At 42.4% G+C, this 23591-nt stretch overlaps 1 protein-coding gene across 5 annotated transcripts in view; it reads left to right on the plus strand.

Annotated features, from left to right (window-relative positions):
• The first annotated feature begins 675 nt into the window (after nt 1-675).
• LOC124805317 (homeodomain-interacting protein kinase 2) overlaps nt 676-23591 on the plus strand; it is a 207195-nt gene continuing 184279 nt past the window's right edge. For all 5 annotated transcript variants that reach the window (XR_007017438.1, XM_047265835.1, XM_047265837.1 and 2 more), the window contains exon 1: nt 676-971. The gene's annotated coding sequence lies outside the window, so the exon portion shown is untranslated. The remainder of the gene's footprint in view (nt 972-23591) is intronic.

Raw genomic sequence — 23591 nt, forward strand, 5'->3', positions numbered from 1 at the left:
TTCTATAAGCAATAACGAAGAAACAAATTTCAAGTGAGTGACAAACAATTTCATCTTCGTCGCTCAAAATCTCGTACGTCATTTAATAAATCCAGCGAAATTCTACTACACTGCATGACAAAATAATGAAAAAATCGTGATTCAGTGACTGCGTGTTGCAACAACATTTTCTGCATTGACGCCACCTGAGAGAAACTTAAAGAGACAATTATGAAATATCGTTCACATGATGCAGATACAAAATACGGAACGATCTGCAAGACTAGCATGGAAATTACCGCGAATAACATTATCATATCAACGCAATGCTTCATGAGGTAAAATAACCAAAACTCACTTTGTTACAAATCATATTGATCACAAATACCACACTTATAAGTCTCGAACGGTGGGTAAAATTTGTTTATAATTGCCACGCAGTTAATGACAAATATTGGTGGAAGATGGCGCTGTGCGTGGTAGCAAGGGGTTCCGTCGGAAACGTGATCTGTTTCCCAGGTAGTTTAGTCTCTATGGTAAATGCAAGAGATAAATTTGCAATAAATGTATTTGTTTACTTTTTGTAGCTCATTTTTTTTATTTATACTTGAGAGTTATAACTGATTACCAAAAATGTTATACCTGGATTTCGACGACCTCCTACGATACCTCAGTTACATCTCCGTTGCTCACGTATGTGTGTGGTGCTTGTGTTGGAGGTGTGTGGTGCAAAGGCATGAAGTGAAGCTCAAGAAAGTTTGGGTAAATGTCTTATTTACCCAATGAAAGGATATTTAGTGTTTCCAATGTGTACCTATGATTAATGTGCGTTATAGTGCATGGCTTCGGAGGTTAATGTAGTGTGATTGTGGAGGACAGTATCCCGAAACGCCGTCAGTAGACCCAAGATGGCTGAATTTTGAAGGACCCTTTGTTCCGGATGTTGTCAGTATGAAAGTTGAGTCCCTCGTGACGGAACGGGCGAGTGAGAGGTAAAAATATTTATTAAGATTCAGTATATATCCATAATATCCATAGATTACAATGCTGTCATAAAGCAGCGTATGTCATTGCGCTACAGCTGTTAGAAATGACACGAATGCCACACGCAGTTATATACGTTGTTTATTTGTGAGTTTGTATGTATACATTGCACCTGTGAGTGGATTGATAGTTCTAGGAATAGTGCGTGAAATAGTGCTACATAAATTGATCTGGCGACTAGAATGTGTTCGTAATGTACTTCGGTTGGATCTTGTTTAATAGTGAATTTTACACTTAGCTCATTGAGCCTTGGTCTGTCAGTTAATTTGTTTTATGAAATAGTCTCACCCTTAGCGTACACCATTACTTACGGAAAGTTTTCCGAATTTCGCAAAATACAAAGTCAAATTGGTCCCTAATTCTTATGTCACCCTTGACACTGGTTTTCCCCTCCCTCCCCCAACCTTCTATTGAACATGTATAACGTTGTTAAAGTGAATAGTGGTCATTTGGAGATGTGAAATACTACTAGTCATATTTGTTGGCATAACAGCTAGTCCAGTAATAAACTTCATAAATAGTTACAATATTTTCTCGTGTTTAGTTGTTTACATGAATTACAGCTGAATCTGTCATACTGTCACAAAGCAGAGGATAGTTTTAGTGGCTTGTTCCATGAGCCATAATCACGTTGAAGAATTACCTGTTTGACAAACTGCCTATTGGCTTCTGTCTCGGGTTCTTCGGCCGACGTTCATCTAATGAAGAACCCGAGACAGAAGCCAATAGGCAGTTTGTCAACAAGTGGCCACGAAAGCCTTAACAATTTTGAATTACCTGTTTGGCAGTTTAAGTTAAGGCTATTATCAATCGAAATATTGGTTTGAACACCAATGTTTTCCTGTTGGAAGTGGTACACATATGCCATTCTTTGTCCTCGGAACTGATAATATAGGGCCACCGACAGTTTGATGTTGAGTCTGAACCATAATACAATGCAGCATTTTTCGTATTAACAAATCCCCAGCCATTCATATTAAGATTCATGTGAATTGTCAGTGAGTAATATACTTCTTCTGTGGACAGAATGCATTTCCTTCTTGCCATCATATAAATGCTGTTGTATCTTTATACTTCACTCCATTTCAGGCCAAAGATTCAGTAGCTGATTTTATTATTGTATTAGTGGATGTCATTCCTCTCTAACTGCACTGCATAGCCTGGAACAGATTTTGTGTGGTAAATGTTGAAGATCAAGAACATCTACACATGTGTACCACACTAACAAATGTTTATTGTTTTAGAAGATTGTGTGTGTGTGTGTGTGTGTGTGTGTGTGTGCGCGAGGGGCTTTGTAAATATTGAAATTGATGCGTATGCACCCCCAAAATACAAACACCTTGCAATTTGTGCATCCTAATAAGTTTTTGGCAGCAATTAGCACATTTTTCAAAGGCAACTACTAAATAGTAACTTATTTTTGTTTTTCGGATGTTGGCTTTATCCTGTATTATGATGATGTGTCTTATGACATGTGGGCAAATAGAAAGAGAACAGAACTTTGACAATATTTCGTTTGAACCTATGTTATGTTTTGGAATGTACTGTAGTTTGACATACTGATCTGTAGCATATGCCAAGGATTATTTAACAATGGAAGGCGACTCTTGTCGTTTAGAGTTGGCAAAGCGGTATTTAATGCTGCAGTAGTTAGAACCTACCAATACTGAACATCGGCTTTGGACTTGCGACATAGTGTGTTGTGGTATGTAGTGCCAAAGGTGCAGAAACAGTGCTGCAAGAGGATACCGACAATTTTCATTTTACTTTTCTGTAATTTTTTCTGTGTTGTACATTGTGGTGAAAGTCCGGTTTCTAGTGTAATCTGAAATATAATTTGTGATGTATCAGTTTTGGTTGTGAGGTGGTGAAACCCACAAATATGGTTCATGAGGATAACTGTAGATAATTCTTGTTGTTAACCTTGATGGGGTCACAAGAGAGTGGTGGTAGTGACAGTTTCAGCATTTCTGAAATTGTCATTTTGAATTTCTCATTTTAAAATAGGAAACGGTTTTTAATATATTGCATGGTTCTCTCTTCTGAACAGAATGGAGTTTTCTTCAAGCATGTCTTAGGTATACAATTCTTTGATTTTCTGCCTCATAAGTATAGAAACAATTTGTTTTCCTGGTCACTCTATACAATGTCATATTCATTGCAAGTAATTGTCTCAGTTGTCAGTTTCAGACTGACATCAAGGTAGGTGTTTTTTGTGATTTTTCTTGTGATCTTACAGTACTCGTTTGAGTGGAAAAGTACTTTATGTTTTTGTTCCAGTCATTCTACAGCAAGTCGCATTCTTTATGAAGATTACTGTAATGACTATATTTATCCATATTCTTTTTATACTTATCACCAGATTTAGTTGTATTCTCAGTGATGACAAAGTTCTTTTGTGAAAAATACTGCATATTATGTTCAGTTTTTTAACGTTTCTGTTATTAATTCTGTTACCCTGTTATCAGCTGGAACTTGTCAGAAGTATGTGGAGTTTGGGATACAGTAAAGGTTCATTTACTCCAAATGGCATGACCAGAATGATCCATATTGTATTTCAAACGTTGGTATTTTTACCAATTAACTGAATGTTGTATAGTTGACAGGATGCTGTTAATACACACAATTACCATCATTCCTTAATGCTAAGATTACAACCCTGCAATTTGTACTGCAGAAGGTCCTTCATAAATATCACATTTTCTATTCAGTACAGGGTAGTGCAACATGACCTGTTGTTGATCCATCTTGTGTCAGTACACCCATTAAATGGTCATTGCCATCTGTGAAGTTACGTTCCTTTGATGTGTAATGTGAATGTATCCTACTTTTGATTCCATATTTAACTGGGTCCATCCACCACTTCCAATAAAATTGTTATGAGGAAAGCCCTATTGTGTTCACACTGCCCTTGAGCTCAATCACCGTTGCACTTTGCTGTGTATATCTTTTAATTAAGACCGCTTGCCAAGTTACAAAAGATTTGGGCAAGTCATTTTGTTTTCTTCTGTAATATAATAAAGCTATAGATAGTTGTAAGCAGCTAAACTTCACAGAATATTGGAATTGGGCCCACTTAGCTACAAGGAGAATTATCTATATTGCTAAACAGTCAACCTGGTTCATGTTGAACAATTCCAGGTAAAGGTTGCCTTGCTTAACATTTTCCAGAGGCAGCAAAAATTTGATTGTCAGTGTCTTGTATAATTATATTTGAGGCTTAACAATTTAAAATACTGTCACAATATACTCATTAAGAGATATAATCTAATATTAAAGGTGTCGTGTGACTAGGGTCTCCCGTCGGGTAGATCGTTCACCATGTGCAAATCTTTCGATTTGACGCCACTTTGGCGAATTGCGCGTTGATAGGGATGAAATGATGATGATTAGGAAAACACAACACCCAGTCCCTGAGAGGAGAAAATCTCCAACCCAGCCAGGAATTGAACCCGGGCCCTTAGGATTGACAGTCCATCGCGCTGACCATTCAGCTACCGGGGGCGGACATATTAAAGGTTGTGCACAATAAGACAAATATTAGTTGCAGTTAAAAACTATGTATATGTCCCAAGGAAGCAAATTACCCATATTATACTCATTTAGTATGTGAGAATGAGCAAACCTAATGACTTCCAATAAACTTTAAAAATAATTCCAAACATTTTCTAAACCTTTCATTGCTTACACGCTTAGCATCAAATGTTTAACGCATGATGCTATTGGCTGGACCATCACTTGGTACTCTTTGCCACTGCGCATCACCTTACCAATCGCCTACTTACGTGCTTACTGCTGTAATGTTGCTCACAAAACATCCAAATGACTTAAGACTCACTGTTACCCACGTTGGTGAGTACATGCCACATGAGTCACACGTTTCTGCTTAGTACCTCAAGGAATCAAGATTTCTTAATGAATCTCAAAGAACCCTTGACTTTTGGGTGTGAATATGGTGTTTGGCTGACTTACTTGGCAACTGATGGATGTACATATCTGAGTAATTGATTGATTGTAGCAGTATGGGTAACATACAACAAAATAGGTTTTTGTTGTTGTTAGCATCTGCCATGGGACACCCATTGCTGAATGAAGGTCTTCTCAGGGCTTTTCCATGCATTCATTAATGTTCCCTCCATGTGTTTACTGGCAGCTACTTATCTTCTATTAGGTTGTTGAGTCGTATTTGCTAACTTATTGAAGTCCAGTAAAGAACTATTCACTTAGCTACCTGTATCGCCAACCTCCATTTATTTTTCATTACAGTGATGATAAGGCCATCAACTCCAGCATGTTTCTAAGTTCATTTTGTTTGTTTTCCTCTCTCAGTAATCAAATAGGTTCAAATGGCTCTGAGCACTATGGGACTCAACATCTGAGGTCATCAGTCCCCTAGAACTTAGGAACTACTTAAACCTAACTAACCTAAGTACATCACACACATCCATGCCCTAGGCAGGATTCGAACCTGCGACCGTAGCGGTCGCGCTCTCAGTAATCCCCAAATGCTCATCTCTGCATTGCTCTCTGCACAACCACTAGTTTTTGAATGGTTTGCACATTAAAAAATCAATATCTCAATGCTTTATGTCAGAACTTGTAACACACGCTGATTGTAAACTTGGTTCCAATCACATTGGGAGCTTGGCTCAAAAAACCCTATTTAGTTTAGAAGTTATTTTCCCTTTCTGTCTATTTTTCTGCCCATTCAGTAGTGTCTGATCACCCTAGGCACAAAATTCATAAGCCACGTCTAAACTACACTGTCAGTTTGTTTAACCCTAGATTACTAAACCTTTGTAAAATTTGCAATTGCAGTTTTTACCGATTTGCAGTTCCTGTCAATTTGGTATTGTCAGTGTAGGGTGTAAAGCAGGACATTTTGTACTTGGGTGACATGCCATTGGAGACATTACAATTGTAATTAACTCATGCATAAACTATAAATTATGACAGCCTTTGAACAAAATGTGGAGTAGTAAAATTTACTGTGGCTTAGCAACACTGTAACATTTCAGCCCCTTTAGTTTTGTGTGTTTGTCATATGCTTTCTTCTTTTCTGCTTTCAAACTTCCTCTCTATGTTATTCCATTCATGGTTGTTTAACTGCTGCAGAGATGGTGTGCCATGCTTAAAACAAAGTTGTTCAAATAAGTTTCTTTAACAATATTCTTTTTTCATTTTTCCCAGTTTAAGAATATGAAAAGTCGCATACGAAAGCTGAAAATAGTTCTGGTGCTGTAGTACCCATTACTTGACATATCTATCTACTTTGGATTTTTTTTTTCACTCTTAATGAAACCAATGGAAGATATAGCGTTCAGTTGTAGATATATGTTTTTCTTGAGTATCGTAATGTAGGTGGGATGGTGGATGCCTTTCCGTGGGGCTGTTAATACAGTTTCTATTGCAATCTATCCAAGGCTGTTTCAGAATCTATGAATATCAGACAACGTGATTATTCATACTCATTCCTCTGTTCTGTAATTTTTTATATGATTTGTAAATACTCTGTTGGGCTGTTTCCACTTCTAAAGTATGCGTCTTCCTCTGCTTAATTAAAATTCTGTTTTGTGGGTTGCTGTAATTTTGGTGAATCACACACACGTTCCAAAGAAAAGACTGACTGGTGTATGTATTTTTTATGGTTCCAGTTTTGAGAATATACCTCCATCTACAGACAACAGTGTGGCTCGGTTAGATCTTGATACTGAAAATCAGTTGTGACCTATGATGTAATGATGTTATGGGATGTAATGTTATGTGTGCACCAACATAATGAGAACAAAACACTGACGACAATTTTTGTTTGGTGTCTGTTTTTTGTAGATTGTGGTGACACATATCTGTAGTGTAACCCAAGGTCAAGGTTAGGTTAAGGTGAAACGTGTGATGTGAGTTCGCAAAGCAATACCAAAGGCTTCAGTTGATGCAACTATTTCACAAGTTCCATTTGTGTTACTTTGCTGCTAGTATTGACCGTTTCTGTTACAATACCATCAGCTCCTCATACCTGGAATGGCTTCGTACATGTCATTGGGCATTACTGCCAGAATGTCATTCTATACATTGTTGGTTGTGTCTGTGTCTGATTCATATTTTAAACTAGAGAAGCATTTAAAGAAGTATTGGAATACTTCATAATTTTTTGTCACTGAGCTGCCAGCCATCTTAACTGAGGAAATGTGTTTGCACAACGGAAGTTTGTTTCATCTACTTCATACCCTTATTCCTGTGTTTCTTTTATAAAATTTTCATTGTATTTTCTCAGTCTTTTTGATGAAATTTTTAATAGTTCTGTTTAATTAAGCAGCCTCTATAAAGTTGTTTGAAAAAAGGAATGTTTGATAAGAGTTTGTTAGCTTTGAGCATGATCATAGGAAACGTGTGACAAACAGTATGGCGACAATAATGAGATGCTATTTTTTTCATTTTTTCAAATGGGCTAAGCTATAGATCAGTCTGTTACAACCAGGTATTTGTATCTTAGTATCATTCATTACTTTGCCAACTCCAACCAAACTGCCACCTTCAAACTTAACATATACCTTGAGCAAAGTTACAGATCAGTCTTGTAACCACAACCAAGTTTTTTCATGTCACATTTGCTTTTTTCCCCACCCTTTTTGGCTTTGCCAACTACGAAGAAAAATATGAATATGTTCACCAAAAGGTGGTGCGACAGCAGTCATCAACATTACGTCACTGGCCAAAGCTGACAACTCACATTGAACATTCGTCTTGACCCCATGTTGCTGGTATTGTTATTGTGAAGTTATCTACTTCTCTTTAACAGCTGTCTTGTTCCATTTGAAATAGTCTTTACTTTTGCTTTTTCATACCTTTAGGTGTTTTACTGCTTGCCTAAGTTCCTTTCATATATAATTTCCCCTTTGTCTGTGTGTGTACCCTCTACATTCTGTAAGACTTCCGGCACTGTCTTCTTATTCTTTATTAAATTATCATAATCTGCACTTGGCTGATGAGTATACTTCTTTCTAGTTTCATCTGTTGTTGCCTCTTTATCTTGTGGCTATATGGTCACTATGAATTCAAACATGGTTTAAGACTGTTACGTCTTGTACTTGTGAACCTTGCAAGAAAATGTCATTGTGGAAATATCCCCCAAGCTGTGATTAAGCCATGTCTCTGCGGTATCCTTCCGTCCAGGATTGCTGGTCTTGCAAGGTTCACAAGAGGGCTTCTGTGAAGTTCGGAAGGCAGGAGCGAGATACTGGTGGTAGTAACGCTGTGAGGACTGATTGTGAGTCGTGCTCGGGTAGTTCAGTCGGTAGAGCACTTACCTGCAAAAGGCAAAGGTCCCAAGTTCGAGTCTCAGTCCGGCACACAGTTTTAATCTGCCAGGAAGTTTCACATCAGCGAATACTCCACTGAAAAGTGAAAATATCATTCTGGAATCACTTGATATAGTTTGGGACAGGAAAATTTTCTGTAATGGGTTAAATGGAAAAATAGTGCAAAGTCTCTGATTTTTAGTGTTATAACGCGAAATTGATGGTTTTTACGAATTTTGAAATGGGCATTTTCTGTTGTGTATCTGAGGGTGGCTGTTTATTAATATTGGTAACTTACGGTTATTGACTGCTGAAATTGGATTTTTACTCCTTTTTTCTCAACACTAAGATTTGTGCATGATCATAAAGTGACAGGAGGTTTCTCGCGTAAAGAACCATTGGTCTAGATGTGACCTGAAACGAAAATACCCCATGTCTGACTAAATCCAGTCCAGGAACAACAAATTCCATTCCAGTAATAGTTCGACATGTCATTTCTCCACAATTTTATACAAACTATCATACAAAAAGCTACACCTTTGTGAGGTTTTTAATGAAATGCTTCAATTAAACTATGTATTTGAAGACACTAGTATAACTATGAAAAACGCTGTAAACCTCAATCAAAATAAAGTTGGGGCGGGAGAGCGATGTGGCCGGTTCACATCTGTCTGCGCACACAATATGGCTGTGGCAGCAGCAGCTGGGCGTTTTCGTTTTGGGTACATTCACACGCTGACCGTTAATGTGCAGTACTGAATTTACTTAGCAGGATGGTAATAGTCGTATTACTTGTGTGCACACTTTTTTTTCACAGCTAGATTAGGACATTATGATACGTAAACACACACACACACACACACACACACACACACACACACACAGGAACAATGCGAGGAATGAAAAGGAGTAAAGTTGTCTAATGAGCGGCCGCAAACATACTCTGCAACTGACAGGAGCAGTTAGCATTTGAGGTAGCAGAGCGGTATGGTAACAGTGATAGGTTAGAAATCATAACCAAGCTAATTTCCTGATTGGTTGATTGGCTGTTGCTTTGGTAGGTGGCCTGTAAACAACTAGCTGTCAGTCACTTTGTAATGTTGATCGAGGCGTAATTGCTTTTAATGTAACCAAGGTTCACAGTCTGTGCAACAGATTACACAGTCACCACAAATTTCATTCACAAGACATTATTATTAATGTTGAATAAATATTGAAGTAAACATGTTCAGTTTTACCACCAAAAACACATTTGCTTGACATCAGTTTTCTAGTGCTGTTATTGGCTGATAGCAGCAAACTGAGCGGGCGCCATGTTGATTTGCATGTTGCTGAAACTAATGTGCCATACTTGGTGACGTTTATACTTGCGAACCACAAAAATATGCAGTTTAACTGTTGCAGCACGTTAAAGATATACCCAGACTGTGAAGTTTTTAGTAAAATTTGTTGCACAGAAATATCGAAAAATGTGACGCCACCGGCTAAAACTGTTACCTATCTTTGAAGCGAATATTATTTCATTATTGCGAGAAAATGTTTTCGCTATTAAACCAGCAAACATTTGAGAAATATGAAATTACGAATACTGTGTATGAAGACATGGATTCCTTACTGTGCTGTCAGACAGCAGCAAGCAGTCTGTGGTGAATTCAATGTAGATTTTTTAAAGGATTCTGACAGGGAAAGTGATCTGTAAAACACTTGCATGCTACATTTTAATCTCAATAATTAACTTTGCAATACGGGTGGATAAAAACAGTAGGACCCTAATTGATAATGTTTTCTTAGATGAAGTTCAGAGCAAGAAAATATGTGTTTGTCCAGTCGTAAACACCTCTTCTGATCATATTGCACAGTAAGTTATGCTAAATAACATGAGCTTTACAATATGGATATTTCTGCAATCAGTTAGTTTAATTAATGACTAGAGGACATATGTTTTTGAGAATAGTTTACAAGAGATGAATGGGGACGAAATTTGTAATCAATAAAATGCTAACATAAGATTTAATTTAGGGAATAAAGTATTTTGTGAAATGAAAAAGGCAAATGTATGTGTTGCCAAGAACAAGTAGGGGATAATTTTCAAGAATCAGTGCACATCAAAGTTGCAGACCGATTTCAATATGTATTGAACGGTCGAATCTTGAGTTGTTGATTTGAGATCCGACTAACGACAAACATATTGTAAACGGAGAGACATTACTTGGTATTGAACATTACGACGCACATTGAGAACCAGTCACTATAAGGTGTAACAGTATTATTTAATTAATGGAAACAAAATGGGAAAGCTACAATTCACATTTCCTACAAATGTGTCATGATATACAAGCATGTAATTGTGCAGGAACCTAAGAGGACAGAATGAATTTCTGCGACTGAAACAATCAGTAATTATATTTATAATGTTGTTTTGTCAGAAATATGTGTCACGATGTCTAATAAACTTCTAAGCATGCTGCCGTCCCAGTCTGTCTGTAACTTCCCAGTTCAGTTGCCATTAAAGAAACAAAACTATTACACTCGTTTAGTGACTGGTTCCCCGACGTACTTCATGGTGTTCAGTAACAGACCTCAAAGCGTATTGCGTATTTGCCTACGACAAATAAAATTGAGCTTGTATTTATGCAACTTGCAAGTCCTGGATCTCAGCTACAACTATTGAGACTTAGACTGAGCAGATCTCTGTCAACGTACAGAGGGCTGCCAGTGACCCGTAATTGCATGCAGGAAAGGATAATTGTGTTTGACGTATCTCTTGCATGGGGTAACTGAATTTGCAGTGCCAAAGTGCATGCAATTTCTCACATCACGACAAGGAAGTAATCCATACTCCCAACAAAATTCCAAACATTTCATTGTATCGCTCGGACATGGAATCAACTCCTTCCATGTAAGACAGTCCGATACATTCATCGCACTCTGAGCCTAACCAGATACATATACCTTCATCACATGACATTTTGCTGCTCTCAGCCAATGTTCCGCTGTCAAAAATAAAACAACATCCATATTTCCCGCTTCGAGACATTGAACGTTTGATATACATCGTCCTCAAGAGGGTCTTCAAATTTGTTGTGCACCGATTCATGGAAATTAGCCAAGTGGTTACTCTGCAGTAGCTGCACACTACAAAAACTACTCAAAGTTACTGAGAAATGTTAATTATTAAGAAATCAGGGAAAAGTTGCATAAAGTCAGGACTCAGTATTTACGACAACTGTACGTATGGAGTGTAGTGAAACGAGAGATAGGATAACCAACAACAGAATAGGATAGCTTCACTATTGACTGAATGGACGGGCTATAAATGATGAGTCATAAGTGGCAAATATATTTTACAATCACTTCTTAAGTATAGTAGAAAGTATCAGGAAAAGCAGTTACAGATAAAAATCATGGCAGTATGTTGGAAAAGTAACTCTCATAAAATTCAGTCATTTGAATGTCCCATGAATTTTTCCTTCTGAGATTAAGAAAATTATACATTCTCTCAAAAGTAAAAGCTCATCTTGTTTTGATGGTGTTTCCAATAGAGTAAAAGATCTGTTCGTTTATAATAAGCCTGCTCTTATCTGAAATATGTAATGCATAACTGACTCAGGCCAATGTGAAATATGCCATTGTTAAACTTCTCATTAAGAAAAGTGATAAGAGAGATGTCAATAACTACCCACCCGTTTAACTGCTCACTGCTGGCATCATTTCCCAAAATATTTGAGACGTTGATGTATTCTAGAATAGTATATCACCTTAGCGACAGAAATATCCACAGCACATCACTGTTTGGGTTCCTGAATAGTTGCTCTTCTGAGAACGCCTTTCACATGTGCACTCAACAAATTTTACAAGCATCAAATAATAAATTAGCACCATTTTGTGTTTTATGCAACCTATCTAAGCCATTTGACTGTGTGAATCATATGTTCTCCTGGATAAATTGAAGTTTTTTGGCATTGATGGTAAGCCAACCAGTGGATAATGCCGTATTGGTGATTCTGACTGGGGAGAAATCACGGGTTCCAAATTTAAAAGACTGTGTTTGCAAATGATGAACTGTTGCCTAAAACACTGAAAAATATTGTCCACTTTATTAAATTGTGTGTGTGGAGGGGGAGGGGGGGGGGGACGATCTTTCACACTAGTCAATATGTTGTATTAAACGGGAATATCTGAGACAAACTTCATCAGCTTTAGTTTTCAAATGAAATACTACATACAATAAATTATGAGAAGGTTTTAAATTTATGAATTACAGTTTATGAACCTGCTATTAAGATATTTGTCACTGTTGCTATAGTTGGAGTCACGAAAGACATTCTGCATGCCTATGTCGCATTCTCCGACAGCCAGTGAGCGTCTAGTAGTGGTTGGAGCACTCTGATCTGAATGTCGTACCCAATGTGGGCATTAAATGTGATTGTGGCAAGTTGTTTAGTGAAGTTTTATTCTATTTGTTGCGAGTTTTCATGGGTGATGATGATGGTAAGTGATAAATTCTACACAAGCAAGTGACAGACATAATTTGCAAGATGCATGCTTAACGTTGAGTGCAAAGCACGTGTATGCGCATACTGCATATGCTGCTTGTAACAGGCGACAATGCAATCCCCATCCATTTCTCGATGTGTGTGAACCGCCATTGTTCGTGTATCAGACTATAATGCTGTGAAGCTCTTCCATCAGTTTCACAGCTGTCCTCCAAATAGTGCTGAGTTGAAAACGATACCCTTGCTCATGCAGTTACATTGAAATTACAAGTAGCTTTGAGCTGATCTCTCCATTTTGGACGGAGAAAAAAACAGTTGGTGCAAAGATTGCCCACAAATTCTACCAGGCACTATGAAAGGAAGGTAGCATCTTCCATTTGATTAGAGGCCATTTTCTCTCTTCCTGATAGAGATCATAAGGTTTTCATGTGTCTGTGTGTGTCTTTTTTTTCTGATCCCGAATAACTTCTTTGCAAATCTCTATATCCTACCAAAACATCTTCACTGAATTAAAAGGTCATCTGTGGTGGAGGATCATGATTTCATTGGGAACAAGAAATGCATCAAGTGCTATAAAACCAGGTGGATGACGATGATGATGTTGTTGTTAACATCCTATAAACTGAGGCTCTTCTATAACATTTCGTTTGAACAGGCTGTGGAGTCTTGAAACTACACTATTTTTGTGCCACATATTGACTGCAGTGGTGACCAAAATAATAATTTTAACACTCCTCCATGTGCTGTGTGCATCCAAGAGGACCTACAGTCTGATACAGATATCCTAAGGTATATACTAACGCGAATTCTTTACAGACGAATGGAAAAGCTGGTAGAAGCGGACCTCGGGGAAGATCAGTTTGGATTCCGTAGAAATGTTGGAACACGTGAGGCAATACTAACCTTACGACTTATCTTAGAAGAAAGATTAAGAAAAGGCAAACCTACGTTTCTAGCATTTGTAGACTTAGAGAAAGCTTTTGACAATGTTAACTGGAATACTCTCTTTCAAATTCTGAAGGTGGCAGGGGTAAAATACAGGGAGCGAAAGGCTATTTACAATTTGTACAGAAACCACATGGCAGTTATAAGAGTTGAGGGGCATGAAAGGGAAGCAGTGGTTGGGAAAGGAGTGAGACTGGGTTGTAGCCTGTCCCCGATGTTATTCAATCTGTATATTGAGCAAGCAGTAAAGGAAACAAAAGAAAAATTCGGAGTAGGTATTAAAATTCATGGAGAAGAAGTAAAAACTTTGAGGTTCGCCGATGACATTGTAATTCTGTCAGAGACAGCAAAGGACTTGGAAGAGCAGTTGAACGGAATGGACAGTGTCTTGAAAGGAGGATATAAGATGAATATCAACAAAAGCAAAACGAGGATAATGGAATGTAGTCAAATTAAATCGGGTGATGCTGAGGGAATTAGATTAGGAAATGAGACACTTAAAGTAGTAAAGGAGTTTTGCTATTTAGGGAGTAAAATAACTGATGATGGTCGAAGTAGAGAGGATATAAAATGTAGACTGGCAATGGCAAGGAAATCGTTTCTGAAGAAGAGAAATTTGTTAACATCGAGTATAGATTTAAGTGTCAGGAAGTCGTTTCTGAAAGTATTTGTATGGAGTGTAGCCATGTATGGAAGTGAAACATGGACGATAACTAGTTTGGACAAGAAGAGAATAGAAGCTTTCGAAATATGGTGCTACAGAAGAATGCTGAAGATAAGGTGGGTAGATCACGTAGCTAATGAGGAGGTATTGAATAGGATTGGGGAGAAGAGGAGTTTGTGGCACAACTTGACAAGAAGAAGGGATCGGTTGGTAGGACATGTTTTGAGGCATCAAGGGATCACAAATTTAGCATTGGAGGGCAGCGTGGAGGGTAAAAATCATAGAGGGAGACCAAGAGATGAATACACTAAGCAGATTCAGAAGGATGTAGGTTGCAGTAAGTACTGGGAGATGAAGAAGCTTGCACAGGATAGAGTAGCATGGAGAGCTGCATCAAACCAGTCTCAGGACTGAAGACCACAACAACAACAAGGTTATCCACTTTCACAAGCCAGAATTTTGATATGCAGAGTTCTTGCAGAATTTCTTAGATAGGCCATCTGATAATCTGTTGACAGTTCTTTTCCCATCAAGATGCAAGCAGAATTTTTCTTCCAGTAAGTTCTTAGATCCAGTTCTTGACTTCTTCTGCAGTCTGCCAAATCCTTTATTGTGATAGTGTAGGTAGCTTTTTGGGGCTGTACGACAAACTCGAAAGAGTGAGCTGACTGCATAAAGAAAATATCACAAGAATTACTGATGCTCTGGCAAATGTTGAGCTTCCCTTTTCTTTGTACACAGAAATTTTTTGCAAATGTTGACAAACTCATAAAAGTGTTTGAAAAATATAGAAAGCAGAGGAATGTAGTGTTTGAAAAAAAACCTTACTCACATTTTCAGTATTAATAAACCTAGTGAAAGCTGGGTTTGCAGTGACGGACAACAACTTAACAACTTTACTGTGGTAAACTGTTCTGTTCAACAAAATCTGCAGCTAAGTTGGTGTCAAAAATGTCCCTGTCAACAAGAAAAGCATCAAAGTTCTTCAGAACTGGGCTGTAAACAGAATAGATGTAAGTACATTCAGTGCATTCAGAAACGGAAGTCTTGATCAGTCTCAAAGTTGTAGAGGCATGTACGTCATTGAGGGTCGCTTCGAATTTGTTTCCTCTGGAGTCTTATCATTTATATGTCTGCTTTGCAGTCTTTAATTGAAATTACACAGTAGCCCCATCTCTCTCCTAGCATTGTGCGAAAATTCTGTGGATGTGTCCATGCATATCATTGACCAGTCATATTCTGCGACTTATTTTAAAGCTTTCCTAACTGTTGTGTATCACCGTCATTTTCCACGGTAAAAATCACGCATGCTTACTGTGAAAGTTTTTCTTGGGCAGTGTTGCTCCATTATGACAAGTTATTTTTTCCCAAAGCCTATAAATGTACTGCATCTGGCATTATCTACATTCTTGATTCAGCTCATTCTTTTTGAGAGGCTGTTGTTACAGTGTAAACTCCTGCATGCCTCTAGCTGGCCTAACATGGGCTCCACACATAACCCTCTCTTTCTGCTTACAGTGACAATGGGAGTGCACCCCCCCTTCCACCCCCTTCCCTCCCCCCTCTGATTATTGACTTTCTCGGTTTTCTGTCTGTGGCTTTCATCATCTGGTTGCAGACAGAAGATTTCAAGTGGCCGTGGCCCTTTGTGTCTGAAGGTAGCAGGCAGCTCATCTATCTTGGGGAAGGGCCTGCTGGTGGCACCTACCTCTCTCTGCGTGTGCACCAGGCATATCCTATGAGACCTTTGGTAACCCATTTGGCAGAAACATTACAATATCATAATGTTTCAGTGTTCGGAAAGGTTAAAGCAATAACGCACTTCTTACCCAACATTATTGTATTTTTAGTATAGCGAGTTAAAATGGATTGGACCTAGATTATCATATGTAACTGCTCTTGTACCAGGACAAAACTCTAGCCCATACCTCAAAAATTTTCAGTGGCGAAAGTGCATGAATTGGGTTTGAAATGGTTATTATTCATCCTGCCCCTTAGATTTGGCCCACTATAACATACTTCTGTTTCATGTTAAAATGGGTTGGACAGAAAAAGTTCCATCAAATGAAATAGTTGCATATACATCATTCTATGTAAAGGTGGTCGTCTACCTCTAAATGTTGTTTCCAGTAGAAACACTTTTTCTCTGTGTTACAGTACTCAAAGCAGTCATGAATATGTGGAAATATAGTATTTGAAAATAAAAATGTGCGTGGTAGCACAACAAAACTTTGTTAACTGATTGGTAAATTTTTTCCTCGGTAGGCTATCTATTTTGCCAAACTTTGTATACTGAATCTACATTGTATGTTGAAGATCAATACCAGCTGAATCTACATTGTATGTTGAAGATCAATACCAGAGGGGTTTTTACACATCTTTTAAGTTGTTTGGGTGGTTAGTCACATAATACATTCAGTAAGTTTGTTTATTGTGTATTGTTATTGATTAGAAAAGTATTTGTCACACCCATAAAATTTTAATATATTCAGTTATATAAGACTAAACTATTAATGACAGAAAGTTTAAAATTCATGGAAGTGTGGTTTTTGCTAAGATATTTTTCAGATAATCAGAAGTTGAGAAAAGTGCGCACAGGTATAAAAAACTGTTCGCTCCCTACACCGCTGGTGCTTGAATTGATAGCTCTGATAAGCCAGTGAGGAGTTTTGTAAATATCAGCAATTACTTAACTTTGACAAGCACAGTTTATGGGTTTTAATGAAAAAAATAATTGAAGTCCATCAGATTGTTTCTCTTCTCCTAATAATTCTCTTCTGTTCCACTCTTAAACATCACGTGGGGAAAATGAGCACTTAAATCTTTATGTGCAAGCTCTGATATCACTTATTTTTCTATGATGGTCATTTCTTCCTACGTAACCAACAGAGTATTTTCACATTCGGAGGAGAAAGTTGGTGATTGAAGGTGCGTGAAAAGATCTTGTTGGAATGAAAATTCCGTTGTTTTAATTATTGGCACCCCAACTTCTGTATCACATCAGTGACACGCTTTCACCCATTTCACAATAATAGAAAATGTGCTGCTTTTCATTGAAAATTTTTTATGTCCTCCATCACTCCTCTCTGGTAGGGATCGTGTACTGTGCAGCAGTACTCCAGAATACATCAGGCAAGTGTAGTGTAGGCAGTCTTTTCAGTAGACCTGTTGCATCTTCTAGGTTCAAATGGTTCTGAGCACTATGGGACTTAACGGCTGTGGTCATCAGTCCCCTAGAACTTAGAACTACTTAAACCTAACTAACCTAAGGACATCACACACATCCATGCCCGAGGCAGGATTCGAACCTGCGACCGTAGCAGTCGCGCGGTTCCGGACTGAACGCCTAGAACCGCTTGGCCACCGCGGCCGGCCATCTTCTAGGTGTTCTACCAGTAAAATGCAATCGTTGCCTTCTCTATATCATCATTTGTGATCATTCTGATTTAAATTGTTCATAAATGTAATCATTAGCTTCTTGATTTGTGTGATTTATTGTGTAGCCCATGTTTAATGGATTCCTCTTACAAGGGAACCTCCCCATCGCACCCCCCTCAGATAAGTTGGCACAGTGGATAGGCCTTGAAAAACTGAACACAGATCAATCGAGAAAACAGGAAGAAGTTGTGTGGAGCTACGAAAAAAATGAGCAAAATATACAAACTGAGTAGTCCATGCGCAAGATAGGCAACATTAAGGACAACATGAGCATAGGAGTGCCGTGGTCCCGTGGTTAGCGTTGGCAGCTGCAGAATGGGAGGTCCTAGGTACAAGTCTTCCCTCGAGTAAAAATTTTATTTTCGCAAAGTTATGATCTGTCCATTCGTTCATTGACGTCTCTGTTCACTGTAATAAGTTTAGTGTCTGTGTTTTGCTACCGCACCGCAAAACCGTGCGATTAGTAGACGAAAGGACGTGCCTCTCCAGTGGGAACCGAAAACATTTGATCGCGAGGTCATCGGTTAGCCGATTCCTCCGCAGGAAAACATGTCTATAGGACACTGATGATGGCATGTGCGTCACATGACAGGAATATGTTGTCGACCCACCTAACTTGTACACTTGGCGAATGGGTAAAAAGATTCTTCTACCTTGCCTGACTTACGTTTTCTTGTGGATGAGATAATCACTCCCAAAAAAGTGATGAAAACATAAGAGTTTCCCCCCTGCGGGTTCGGGGGTAAGAATAGGCCCGCGGTATTCCTGCCTGTCGTAAGAGGCGACTAAAAGGAGTCTCAAACGTTTCGGCCTTCTGTGATGGTCCCCTCTTGGGTTTGACCTCCTCTTTTTTTTTTCCAAATTTCCGTTGTCAGTGCGTGCCATTTGGGGAAGGACACCTTACGTGGTGTTTTTCTATTGGTCCATCATGCTCCACCATCTTGCATGTTACCTATTGTCGTGTGGGGGGGACTACGCCCAACATCTTCTGAGTTCTCTCCTTCTCACCTTATGCGCACTCTTCTTCTTCGCGCCTACGACAACTGTGGACCCTTTCAACACCTAAAATCCAGCACGGTAGCCAGTCCGTTGTGGTGGGGTCGTCATGTACCCTCTTGGTGGTAGCCCCCTGACCACGCAGGGATCGCACTACAGATGCCAGAGCTGTTTCCTCCCCATGCATGCCAAGGAGTATGTGCCCATCTTGTCTGGGGCACGGGGACTCCAGGCAACGGGATATCGGCCAGGTACCCGTTGCTTTGGCTGGGTGGCGCCGTTGGGGAGAGCCCTCGTTCGGAGTAGGTGGCATCTGGGCGGATGTGGCGCAATGAAGCGCAATAAATCACACCAAGCTGGTGGTCGCACGGCCACCAGCGTCTCTAAGCGTGGTAGAGTAGACTTTGATGCTGCACAATATGACCCCCAGTCGTTCCCCTCGTTGGCTGCGCCATGGGAGGGACACCGATCTAGTGCCAAGTGGGAGCCTTACGTACCGCAATACCTTGTCTGCAGCAGAACTGATGGTTACTCCTTTCTTATGACGAAGCCTCTGTTTTTTGTGGAACACCTGGAGGGGAAGTGGCGGGGTTGTCTAAAATGAGGAATGGGTCCATCCTCCTCAAGACGTCCTCCCCAGCCCAGTCACGAGCGTTGCTCTTGTGCGATAAGCTGGGTGACGTCCCTGTTACCGTCACTCCCCACAGCAGCTTAAATATGGTCCAGGGGATTATTTACCATCGTGACCTCTTGTTACAATCCGATGACGAGCTGAGAGCCGACTTGGAACGACGTGGTGTACATTTTGTCCGTCGTGTACATAGAGGGCCTTCGAGGGTGATGTCTTGCCCGAGAAGGTCAAGGTGATGGTTTACCGTTGCGACGTGAAGCCATACGTCCCTCCCCCGATGCGGTGCTTCCAGTGCTGGAAGTTTGGGCATATGTCCTCCCGTTGCCCATCCAGCGCTACATGTTGAGATTGCGGACGCCCCTCTCATCCCGATTCTCCATGTGCGCCTCCGCCTGTATGTGTCAACTGTGGGGAGCACCACTCTCCTTGCTCGCCGGATTGCCCCGTTCTTCATAAGGAGCGGAAGATCATGGAATTTAAGACCCTGGACCGGCTTACTTATCGAGAGGCAAAACTGAAATATGAAAGGTTGTATCCTGCTTCCATACGACCATCTTATGCTGCAGCCACGTTCTCGTCGCCCACGCGAGCGACGGTTGTCGCCTCATCTGTGCCGCCTTCAGTGGGCCCTCGGGGCCGTGTATCTCTGTATCTCTGTCTGCCCCCCTCGTGTCTGGGGGCAAGCCTTCCTCTTTTGCCCCCTTAGCCGTTGGGGGCAAACCCTCCTCTGTCGCTCCCCCCACGCTTACTTCGGGAGTGACATCTGCTCCACAACCGGGTGGCTCGATCCCTCCCCCTCCCTCTCCGCCGGCGTTGCCTCCGCCGGTTCCTCTCTCCCGGAAGGGGTCCCTCGGGGCTCTCCCTTCCTCCGTTTCTTCTCCTTCCCAGCCAGATGTCAGCCAGTGGCTGAAGGTTCCGCCACCTGCTGGTCGTAGGGCTTCTGTGTCGTCGTCAGCCTCCAACGCTCCTTCAGAGAAGCTCTCCCACCCCTCTCACCCTAAGGGCCGACGTGAGAAGAAGGAACGGCATGTGTCCAAGAAGGACGTTCCGGCGGTTTCAGCACCGCCTGTTGTACATAGTCCTGGCTCCGAGGATGAGGTGGAGATCCTCGCCTCTGCCGCGGATCTCGCCCTCACGGAACCCTTGGGGGCCTCTCCTATGGACTCAGCTGACTCTCGCCCGGTGGCGGCAGTTGGCTCTGAAGCGCTGTCTGCCTCTTAGTCACATTCATGCCCTCCCAGTCCCTTCTTGCTTCCATTCTCCAATGGAACTGCGGCGGTTATTTCCGCCACCTGCCTGAGCTCCGGATGCTTCTGAGTGATTCCCCTGTTCTCTGCATTGCTCTGCAGGAAACTTGGTTTCCTGCCCTGCGGACCCCCGCCCTTCGCGGTTATCGGGGATACTATAAGAACCGTGCTGCCTGTCAACGAGCGTCAGGTGGGGTTTGCCTCTTTGTTCACCACTCTGTCTGTAGCTCGCCAGTACCCCTTCAGACGCCTTTAGAGGCAGTTGCTGCCAGGGTTGAGCTCTCGCCGGCTATTACTGTTTGCTCTGTTTACATTCCTCCGGATGGGGAGCTCCCCCGACATGTCTTGGCTGCGCTGCTGGCTCAACTCCCGCCACCATTGCTGCTTCTGGGCGATTTCAATGCCCACAACCCTCTCTGGGGTGGGACTGTCTCTGATGACCGCGGTCGGGCCGTGGAGCATTTGTTGGCTCAGCTCGACCTTAGCCTCTTGAACACCGGTGCTCCCACGCATTTCAGTGTTGCCCATGGCTCGTTCTCGGCCATCGATCTCTCTCTTTGCAGCCCCGGACTTGTCCCATCCCTCCACTGGAGGGTGCACCCTGACCTGTGCGGTAGTGACCATTTTCCCATCTATTTGTCACTACCCCAGTGTCGTTCTTCTGGGCGCCTGCCCCAGTGGGCTCTCCACAGGGCAGACTGGCCGGCTTTTACTTCTGCTGCAACCATTGAGTCTCCCCCACAGGGTGACATTGACGAGGTGGTCCGTGTTTTAACCACGTCCATCATTTCAGCGGCCGAGGCTGCCATCCCCCGATCTTCTGGCCTCCCTCGGAGGAAGGCTGTACCCTGGTGGTCGCCGGAGATTGCTGAGGCTATTCGCGACCGTCGGCGGGCTCTCCAGCGTCATAGGCGGCACCCGTCTCTCGAGACCCTCATCGCCTTTAAGAGGCTCCGTGCCTTGGCCCGTCGTCTTATTGCACGGCGTAAGCAGGAGTGCTGGGAGAGGTATGTCTCATCCTTGGGCTCCCATGTCTCCCCCTCACTCGTGTGGTCCCGGATCCGGCGGATTTATGGATACCAGACCCCTATGGGTGTCCCTGGGCTCTCCTCGGACGGCGCTGTCTGCACAGACGCTGCCGCCATTGCTGAACGGCTTGCCGCGCACTTTGCTCAGAGCTCTGCGACTGCATCTTATCCCCCCGCCTTTCGCTCTCTAAAGTTGCGAGCCGAGCGGACGCCGTTCTCATTCCACACGCGTCGTTCTGAAACATACAATGCTCCTTTCAGCGAGAGGGAATTCCTCGCTGCCCTCGCCGATTGCCCTGATACAGCACCAGGCCCAGACTGCATCCACGCGCAGATGCTGAAGCATCTCTCCAGGGACTGCCAGAGACACATTCTCGCGATATTTAATCCCATTTGGAGCGAAGGCGTGTTCCCGTCGCAATGGCGAGAGGGTGTTATTGTCCCCATCTTGAAGCCCGGTGCGGACCCACTGGCGGTGGACAGCTATCGTCCCATTACCCTCACCAACGTTTTGTGCAAATTGCTCGAACGTATGGTGGGGCGGCGTTTGTGTTGGGTCCTTGAGTCGCGCGGTCTCCTCGCTCCATCCCAGGGTGGCTTCCGTCGGGGCCGGTCTGCAGTGGACAATTTGGTGCGGCTGGAATCAGCTGTCCGTAAGGCCTTTGCCCGACATCAGCATCTCGTTGCTGTATTTTTCGATCTGCGGAAGGCGTATGACACCACATGGAGGCATCCCATCCTCGCCACGTTGCATGAGTGGGGTCTTCGTGGTTGGCTCCCGGCTTTTCTTCAAAGCTTTTTATTGCGCCGCTCTTTCCGGGTGCAAGTCGGTGCCACCTCTAGTTCATCATATATACAGGAAAATGGGGTCCCGCAGGGCTCAGTGTTGAGCGTCTCCTTATTTCTAGTGGCCATTAATGGTCTGGCTGCAGCAGTGGGGTCGTCGGTGTCTCCTTCTTTGTATGCCGACGACTTCTGCATCTCATTTAGCTCCATGACTACGGGAGTTGCCGACCGCAGGCTGCAAGTCGCCGTTCGCAAGGCAGCATCATGGGCTCTGACTCATGGTTTTCAGTTCTCTGCACCCAAGACTCGAGTTATGCACTTCTGCAGGCGTCGGACAGTCCACCCTCATCCTGAACTTTACCTCGACGGCCACCTGCTTGAAGTGGTGGACACTTGCCGCTTCTTGGGACTTGTGTTTGATGCCCGGCTCACATGGGTTCCTCATGTTACTCAGCTGAAGCAAAAATGCTGGCGGCACCTCAACGCCCTCCGCTGCCTTAGCCACACTTCTTGGGGTGCAGATCGCTGCACGCTGCTGCGATTGTACAGAGCCCTTGTGCAGTCCCGGCTTTATTATGGGAGCCTGGCCTATGGGTCTGCGTCACCCTCAGTGTTGAAGTTGTTAGACCCCATACACCACTGTGGGGTTCGGCTTGCCACTGGTGCTTTTCGCACTAGCCCCGTGGATAGTCTACTGGTGGAGGCCGGGGTTCCCCCGCTGCGGATTCGCCGCCATCGTCTGCTCGCCGACTATGCTGTCCACGTGCATTGCTCGCCAGGCCATCCCAATCGTCGCCTGCTTTTCCCTGCCATGGTCCTCCATCTGCCCGAACGGCGACCTACGTCTGGGCTTTCCGTTGCTGTCCGCGTCCGGTCCCTGCTGTCAGAACTGGGGTCATTCCCTCTTCTGCCTCCCTTCCGGGTCCGTGCACCTACGCCTCCCTGGTGTTTGTCCCGGCCGTCCGTCCGTCTGCACTTGGCTCAGGGACCCAAGGACTCGGTTCCGCCTGTGGCCCTCCGTCGCCGTTTTCTTGCGCTCCTC

This window comes from Schistocerca piceifrons, chromosome 7 (assembly GCF_021461385.2).
Source record: "Schistocerca piceifrons isolate TAMUIC-IGC-003096 chromosome 7, iqSchPice1.1, whole genome shotgun sequence".
Classification (NCBI taxonomy): domain Eukaryota; kingdom Metazoa; phylum Arthropoda; class Insecta; order Orthoptera; family Acrididae; genus Schistocerca; species Schistocerca piceifrons.